This window comes from Tenrec ecaudatus, chromosome 7, assembly GCF_050624435.1.
Source record: "Tenrec ecaudatus isolate mTenEca1 chromosome 7, mTenEca1.hap1, whole genome shotgun sequence".
NCBI lineage: Eukaryota > Metazoa > Chordata > Mammalia > Afrosoricida > Tenrecidae > Tenrec > Tenrec ecaudatus.
In genome coordinates, this window is record NC_134536.1 from 107,305,853 (window position 1) to 107,315,774 (window position 9,922).

Below are 9,922 nucleotides of genomic sequence, written 5' to 3' on the forward strand. Positions count from 1 at the left end.
TTGGAGGGGGCCCATACATGCTGGGAAAAAAGTTTCTCAAAAACGAATCTTAGATCAAGATAAAGAAGACAAATAGAAATATTTAGCTCACCGTTCACCTAAAGATAGTAATAGTTATCATTTTATTTTGTTCCAGAAAGTAAATGGAAGAAAACTAAGTAAAAAACAGAAATCTGTACTATAACTGATAAAATAGGACATCATCTCTAATATGAGAAAAATCACTCCATAACTAAAATTGTAAATTATACACTTCAGATATTAGACAAGAGAGTAAATCATATTTGCTTTATTTCTGTGTTGCAGCAGGATGTAATTAGGAAAACAATTTCTTAAAACATATAGCTGAAGATAATTTTTTTTTACCCAAAGAAAAGAAGGGGTTGAATTTTGGCTTCAGTTTGAACTCTCTGCCTTAGGGAACAATTCTACAGGAAAATCAATGCCAATAAAATAATAATGAAATTAAATTTCAAAAAGTCAACATATATCCTTAGGCCTGGCCAAAAAAATAGACGAGAAGAAAATCAAGCTGCTATCTCTTTGCTAATTCAGCGTTCAGGTGCCAGAAGACATTGATTGGTTCAAGAACACATTTCTGATGAAGAGTCTATATGGCTCAGGGAATTTGTTGGCAAAATCACTTTTACTCAAGTATCAATGCAATATGTGCAATGGAAAAAAACAAAAAGAAAACTGTAAGTAGGAAATCTCTCTGAATTTTAGGAAAATAATTTTAACAAAATTAGCATATCATATCTGTGATGTGCTTTTGAATTGATTCTGACTCATAGTACTACTGTCCCATGTACTAACCTAGGGTCTCATATATATGGGGACAAGTCACTAGGTCTTTTCTCTACTGGAATGGCTGGTAGGTTCAAATTGCTGATCAATGAGATAGTAAACCATACTATGGAATTATGGAAGAAATTGAAATTGCAAGAGTTCTAGTGTTCAAGAGGGAGCACTGAGCTATTTACATGCCTATAAAATCAGGACCACAAAGTGGATACTGGTTTAATAAAAATTGATCACTGAACATAATATAAAGCACACCATTAAGTGAAGTAAATAGGTATTTGAGAAATAAAATCTCTAATCTTATTAGAAATTGTAACACCTCACACCATAAAATCAATACTTTGTATTAACGGCATTTTAAATAATTCAGTTAAAAATACATTAGCTAACTAAATGCATGGAGATAAGAACTGATGCAAGGACTTATAGGGGAGGTGAGAGTGGGAGATGAAGCAGGTGGGGCTGGGGGAGTCAACCAAGGAGGAAAGAGGACTAGAACTCATGGTGAGTACACAATTGATTTTACAAGTGATTTAACCATGGTGTTAGGGGGGAGGTTCTAAAATGAATTGTGGTAATTATTGAACAACTCTTGATATGCATGAGCGGTTGAATTGTGTGATATGTGGCTGGAATGCTGATGAAACTGTTAAAACTAGAAAATAAACCCTCTAATTATGAGAAATTAATTAAAATTCACAAATAAAATGTCGATATTTTAATAACAAGCCACACAATGTTTTATGTATTGCAGGAAAAAAAGAGCAAACAGTACTTCCAATTAAATTATTCCACAATACTTTCTGATATTTCAGAATTTTTATATTATTTTCTTTGAAATATGTTGTTTAACTTATCTGGATTAAACTAAGGTTTGGGGACATTCCTGTTCAACTGTCAAAGAGAAACCCTAAAGTCCTGTACATTTTCTAAGACATTACAAAACTTTTTCACAGGTACTCTTTGACTCCTATGAATCTTTCCCACCCCCCTAAGATTTTGACATTAAAAAAATAAAGTATCTTTTATGCATGCAAAATTAATTTTCTTACACATCCTATCTTAAAAGAATGTCGATTGTATCTTATGAGTTTTTCCAAAGTAGCTGACAGCATACTATAACTTTACAATGTACTATTTTGAGTCTCATACATGATAGGTTGAATTAGCTTCAGTAATACAAGATAGTGCAACTTAGTCGAATTTTGACAGTCATTTAATGGGTCACATAAAACATGCTCAGCTCTTTGCAAAAAATATAAATTGATTTTCTTCTGATAATGACTATATTTCCCACTAATATAATATTTTAGTCATGTTTAATTTTAGGCCATTTGCATATTTGTAAGAAATATAAAGCTAATGCCAAATTAAAATGTAATCTTTTACATATTTAATCATAGTTATACTCAACCTCGTGCAAATTCTAATAACTAAATTCAACTGATGACTATATGTAAGTTGTTATTGTTTACTGACTGCTATTAAGTCAATATAGACTCAGAGCCAGCAGAGAGTAGAATCGCCTGGGCGGGTTTATGAGGCTGTCAATCTTTAAGCGAGCTGGCAGTCACATCCTTCTGCCGCGAGGCATCAGGTGCGTTTGAATCATTGGCCTTGCAGGTAGCAGCCCCATACACAACCCACTGTTGCCCCTGGGCTCTCGGTTGCTAAGTGCTGTCAAACTGATTCTGACACATACAGACCCTTTTCTCGGCAGCTGGATACAGCACCTAGTCCTGCTCCATCCTCACAATCGTTGCTGTACTGGAGATCATCATTGTAGCCGTTGTGCCATTCTATTTTACTGGGGGTCTTCCTCTTTTTAGCTCACCTTCAATTTCACCAATCATGATGTTGTTCTCTAAGGACTGGTCTCTCCTGATAATTTGTCCAAATGTATGAAATGAAGTCTCACCGCCCTTGCTTCTCTTTAACGCTTCTCCGACTTTACCACTAGCATTTACTCCCTACCATCCGTGAAGAGCAGCAACCTAGTAGTTACTACATATTTAAAAAAGGCTTATCAACCAATGGCACTATTAGTTCTTCTAACATAATAGCTACAATTATAGCGATCCATATAGTGGAGCCTCCCAACAACTGAAAATTCATTTTATTATCATTTCAAATTGTATTGCTTACATTATTTTAAATTTGAAATAAATGAACTTTAAAAATGTTTAAACATATGGGAATAACAAAATAGATATTATTTTAAGCTAAGAAAATGAAATGAAATTCAAATTCCCAAGATAGCCTAGAGTCCAGAATTATTATTAGCACTCTTTGACTTGTCCAGCAGCACTATCAGTAGGTCTCTATTTGACCATCTTCATTGGAAACAACCCTAATCCCAATAATAGTAGAACTTCTATAACATTTCCGCTCCCTGCAGTAGCAATACCAGTTGAAACAAACGTCCTCCCAAACAACTCCAAGACGCCGATGCCCACTCATCTTACCCTTCTGTAAGTTTCGGAGACTGCAGCTCTCTATCAAAGTAGGAAGTTGCGTCTTTTTCCCACAGAGCCACTGTGGTTTCAGGTGGCTGGCCTCCTGCTTAGTAGCCCCAAGCAACCACTACACCCCCACCTCCACAATTGCTCCTAAACAAACAAACTCAGAAATCAATGATAGAGATAGAAAATAATCAACGAGTGGTGGCGAAGAACTTTAATAAAAGGGTACAACAAAGTCCTAGCAACCTATTAGCCTAGGTCTATCCACAGACTGTGTGCTTGACAAAAATACCTGAGACACCACTCATCTGCATCCTGACTTAAGCTTTGGTACAGTCAGTAAAAGTAAGTAAAAGCTACAGTAGAGGTATATATATTTTTTCTTTTTCTTTTTTTAAAACATTTTATTAGGGGCTCATACAACACTTATCACAATCCATGCATATACATTCATCAATTGTATTAAGCACATCTGTACATTCTTTGCCCTAATCACTCTCAAAGCATTTGCTCTCCACTTAAGCCCTCTGCATCAGGTCCTCTTTTTTTTCCCCTCCCTCCCCGTTCACCCCTCCCTCATGAGCCCTTGATAATCCACAGATTGTTATTTGTCATATCTTTCCCTATCCAGAGTCTCCCTTCCCCGCCTTCTCTGAAGTCCATCTCCCAGGGAGGAGGTCACATGTGGATCCTTTTAATCAGTTCCCCCTTTCCAACCCACTCACCCTCCACTCTCCCAGCATCGCCCCTCACACCCCTGGTCCTGAAGGTATCATCCACCCTGGATTCCCTGTGCCTCCAGCTTCCATATGCACCAGTGTACAATCTCTGCCCTATCCAGTCCTGCAAGGTAGAATTCGGATCATGGTAGTTGGGGGGGAGGTATATATTTAAAGAGCATTGAAAGCACAAAACTAAAGAACCAGTTGGTAAAGAGTGGGAGAATTATCATTCAAGATTTATTAAAATGTCAGTCAGGTCACAGGACAATGAGGTAATGAACATAGACTGTACTGGTAGAACTCAACAAACATACAAACATTAAAAAATTATCCCAGGAAGGTAATTAGCCAAATAGAAAATAGTCGGCTAATAGCAAAAATAAACCCAGGAAAATTGTGAGGGAGGAATTGCTGTTATTCAGATTTGTCCCAGCATTATTTTTAACATCTAATGTTCAGCAAAGGACATTAGATATAAAAAGAAAAGAAAAATGTAATCCATAAACAAGAAGAACAGAATAGTATATTGAAGATTCCCCGAGAAAGTCCAGCTCTTATAAATTCACAAAAGGGATATAGAACTGAATATACAAAAACAACAACAACTGGATGAAGCATTGGAGAAATATGTTCAACATTAAGTACATAAGCAATATATATATATATATAACAAAGAAACAGATGTAAATATTGAAATGTAAAAGTACATCAATTAAATTGGAAACAGAAGGAAGAAAACAATAGATTTGAAAGGGTAAAAAAAAAAGCAAATTTAAAGATTGGTCCATTGGGATTGCCCAATCTGAGAATGAATAAAATAGAATGTGCCTCAAACACTTGTAAGATCCCATCTCATAAACCAACATTTTCATAATGAAGATTCCAGAATTAAAGGGAAAAAACGAGAGAAAGTGGCAGAAACATTATTTGCAAAAAGAATGCCAGTAAACTCCTCATATGTGTTAAAAAAAATTAGAGAAGGGGGGGAAGGGAGACTCCGGATAGGGCAAGATAAGACAAAATAACAATCTATAAATTATCAAGGGCTCATGAGGGAGGGGGGAGCAGGGAGGGAGGGGAAAAAAAGAGGACCTGATGCAAAGGGCTTAAGTGGAGAGCAAATGCTTTGAGAATGATTGGGGCAGGGAATGTGCGGATGTGCTTTATACAATTGATATATGTGTATGTGTGGATTGTGATAAGAGCTGTATGAGCCCCTAATAAAATGTAAAAAAAGAAAAGAGGAGAAAAAAAGAAAATGATTAGGGCAAACAATGTACAGATGTGCTTTATACAATTGATGTATGTATATGTATGGAATGTGATAAGAGTTGTATGAGCCCCTAATAAAATGTTTAAAAAAAACACATAAAATCCTATGGGTATAAACATGAGATCCCTTCCTAAGTACAACATAATCAAACTATTAAAAGACGTGAGATAATTGTTTAAATAGCATATCATCATATGCAAGACATTCTCAAGGTTAACAGCATACTTCTTATCAGAAACTCTAGTTGCTATTGTTGTACATGAACTGGACAAGAACAACTCAGTTTCTGGTAAGAACCAAAACAGTTTATTAAAGGGGACAGCAAGGAGAAAAAGAACCTGCGTAGGGACCAGCTCTCTGAGGAGGGGGAGAGTGGTTCCGATCGCTCACAGACTTGGGTTTGTATAGGGTGAGGTAAACATTGGGGCTCTGCAGCTGTACAAGCAAGCAAGTAGGAACTGAAGCAGACCTTGCCATTAGCCTTTAGCTGAACATTTGGGGAACTTTTTCTGTAAGTTTCTGATCACAATGTCCTGGACATCCCAGGGACCTATCTGTAAGTTTCTGGTCATCACATCCTCTAGCCCCATTGTGGTTCAACAAATGTTACTAAGTTTTTATTTTCCAAGCATTTGAGTCATTTTTGGGAACTTCCCTACCCCCCTTGGATGACTTAAATACCAAATGACTTTGCTGAGGTATGTCCCATGTTATCAGGCAGGACAATTACATATTCAAGGGGGAAAAAAGACTTTTTACCAATAATTCTGAATCCTGCAAATTATCAATAAAAAAGTCATTTAAGATAAATAAAGATTGAGAGAATGCATCCTTAGTATATAGGCCCACAAAATAACATGAAGGGATAGAGATATTACCTTGTACATGTAAAAAGAACACCCGTGCAGGAACCTTCATCCAAACCGAAACCAAACTCATTGCCATTCAGTGGATTCCAACCCATAACGACCCTATAAAACATAGTAGAACTCCCTTCCCTCGGTGGTTGTCCTAGGCTGTAAATCTTTATGGGAGCATAAAGCCTCATCTTCATCCCTGGGTGGAGCTAGCACTTTCAAACTGCTTACTTTTTGGATAGCAGCCCAACTCATAACCCACTACCCAACCAGGTCTCCTCAAATAGCTGTATAGCTAAATATGAAAGTCAATACCAGCCTGTTTGTAACAATTCTGATATTTCATTCATACGACAATTTCACAAAGCAAAATATACTGAACAGGTTCTAATATCTAAAAGTGTAGAAAATGGAGCTATATTGAGCCCAAATTTTATGAAATATTGAAATTAAATTGCTATTAGTGTGAATTAAATAAACTTAAGTATTTACTGTAATATTCCAAACAATTTCCAAAAGTTATTTGAAAAATATATGATAAATAATATAGTGATATGCACAGACCATGGAAAAGAATTGAAAGGCTAGAGATTAACCATTACATTCATGTTCAATTTTGACAAGTGTGCTATGTGCATGTAATATATAGAATTAAAGGCCTATTCAGTAGTTACAGGGCATTATATATTTATCTGAAGAATAATAAATGAAGACTGAGAACTCATACAACCTAAAAAAAACTCAAAAAGATTAAAGTTTTCAATATGATGACTAAAACTTGAAATCATTAGAAGGCAATACGGAAACTCGCAATAGGATCTAATGATATTCAGATATAACAACTGAAACATGAGCAGCAAAAGACAAAAGAGATAAATGGGAGGTCTGAAAATTAAATGTTTTTGTTCATCAAAAGATTACACAGAAAAAATTTTAAAGATGACCTACAGATTGGAGAAAATAGATTAGGACATATGGGGAAATATTGTTAAAATAATTAATACATACAGAGGCAAATTTTTGCTAAATAATTAAAATATAATTATAGCAGTACAATAGAGATTTATGAAAAATTGATGCAGGATTCAGAAGCGGAAATCCTTGCTTCAGATAGGTCTTTGCTGAAAGCAGAGAACACCAGAATGTCTATTTGTGTTTGTTAACCACATAAAATTGATGTATGTATGGATTGTGATAAGAGTTGTATGAACTCCAATAAAAAGATTTATTAATAAAAAATGTTCAACTTTGCAGACCATAACAAACTAAGGATAACTCAGAGACTAAGGGGAATCTGGAATATTTCACGGTACCCATGTGGAAGTGTACATGGAGTCACAGAACAAGGGAATCATGTGCAACTGTATATTGGATCCAACCATAATACCAATTATGCGGCTAGAACGTGATTAGGCAGTGTTTCATTCTCTTGTTCATTGGGTCACTCAGAGTCAGAACTGAGTAAACTCCAAACCAAACTCACCGCTATCTGTCATGGCCACCCCAGAGCGCAGAGTAGAACTGGCCCTGAGTTAGAAGTACAATCAGTATGCTCCTTAGAAACAAAGATGGAGAGAATTCTTTTCACATATGCTCTATGGACATGTCCTCATGCTTGCTAAGGTGGATGAGAAGTGAAAAAGAGGAGTACCCTCTTGGATGGATTGGCTTAGTGGCTGCAACAATGGGCTCAAACATAAAGAACCAGTGTGAGGATGGCCCAGGACAAGGACGTGTTTCCTCCTGTTGGAACTGCTAATACTTTGCAAAAACAACAGTCAAATCACCGAATAGCCTGGCCTTCCAAAACACAAAATCTGAATTACCACACTGGACTAGGAAATCTTTTGTTAATATTTTATATTTAATACTTACAAGGTATATAACCTTGACCACACTATTTGACCTCTTTAATTCAGTATGAACATTATTTGCCAATGTAGCTAAAGCACTAAGTTTTCAAAGAAGCTTTATTATTTTGAATATAATAAGTTTAAAACTATGAATTCATTTTATATACTACCAATTCTTTTTATTTTCTCTTCTTTAAAAAAAATCATTTTATTGGGAGCTTGTACAATGTTTATCACAATCCACTGTGTTAATCACATTAGCACATTTGTTGCCATCATGGTTCTCAAAACATCTGCTTTCCACTCGAGCCCCTGGCATCAGCTCCTAATTTTTCCCCTCCCTCCCCATTCCCCCCTCTCTCATGAACTCTTGATAATTTACAAGTCATTATTATTTTGTCATAGCTTACACTGTCCAACGTCTCCCTTCACCCACTTTTCTGTTGACCGACCTCCAGAGCGGAGGTTATACTACCAATTCTTGGGTAAGTAAAAATGGCTTATCTTAATATGGCTACAGTAATAATCATAATTTTCATCAAAGATAAAGAAAAGCAATTTATTTATTTATTTTATTAGTTTTAGTAGAACTTTACTAAATGCAATAGGTCTATAAACTGATATATTAAATTCCAGGTTTGGGGACGTATTCAATTATTTGTCCGTTCAAAAAGTCAATGAATATTTATTCTGTTTTGGGGGGAGTTTTTCGGGCACTGAATTAGCTAAGACATAATTTTTACTTGTAAATTACAGTTATCTTTTGAATTAAATTGCTTAAAAATATTAAAGGATAAAGCAGCTGGAATCTTAAAAGTTTGTAGCTAAACAAGAGGCCATCTAGCTGAGAAGCAATAAAGCCTACATGGAAGAAGCACACCAGCCTGTGTGATCCTGAGATGTCGACGGGAAAAGGTATCAGAAAGTCAAAAACAAGCAGTCAAATCAATGAAAAAGAGCATGGATAAAGTGGAGATCCAAACCCACCTGCAAGATTATTGGGCAGTCCCTCACAGAAGGGATGATAAACCCAGGGTGCTGCCCTTCTTTGTTTAGCATGGTGGATGCTGCCTTGAAGTCTATTACATCTATGATTATTATTAATATTTCCACTCCTGATTTTCATTATTGGCTTTATGGATATATTTCCATTCTATGGTTTAGATTTAGTCTATTTTTGTCTTTGGATCTAAGGTGTTTTTCTTGCAAGCTCTATATTAATAGGAACTGTTTTCTCAGACAATCTGCTGCACTCTGTCGTTTTACTGGTGCATTTGATTCATTTACATTCAATGATGTGTTAATATTTGTTAATTCTTGCTGTCATTTTGATGAGTGTTTTTGGTAATGTTGTTGGTTTATTCATTCCTCTTCAACTATCTGAACAGACTTCAATTTATTTACCAGTCAGGTAGGCAGGGTTTTTTTTCCTTTATTATTTTATTATTTACTAGGTTTCTGTGGTTTTACCTTTGTATTTTGATGATGCTTTTACATTTTCCTTAAAATTAGTTTGCTATTTTTTTTCTCCTCTGGAGTGCCTATTAGGTGTGAGTTATTCCTCTTAACAGTGTCCCATATAATTACTCTATTTTCTTATAATTTTTTCTGTTTTTATTGATTGCTCTTGTTGATTGGTCTCAAGAAATTTGTCTTCAAGCTCACTGATTCAGACTTCCATTGATTACATTCAACTTCTTGGTTCTTTCATACTGTTGTCTAATTCTAATATCTCAGTATTAATGTTCTGAATTCCCATCTGGTGTGGCTATATCGTTTCTAAATGTTCATTTATTTTGTTAGAATGGTCTTGTCGTGTTTTCCTTAATTCTTCTAATGTTCTCTTCTCTAGCTCCACCTTCCTCCCTCCATCTGCTGAATGTTCTCGAGGAACATTGTTTTTCCGTATTCCACTCCTATAACTCTAATGCCTTTCATTCCTCAGGAGAGT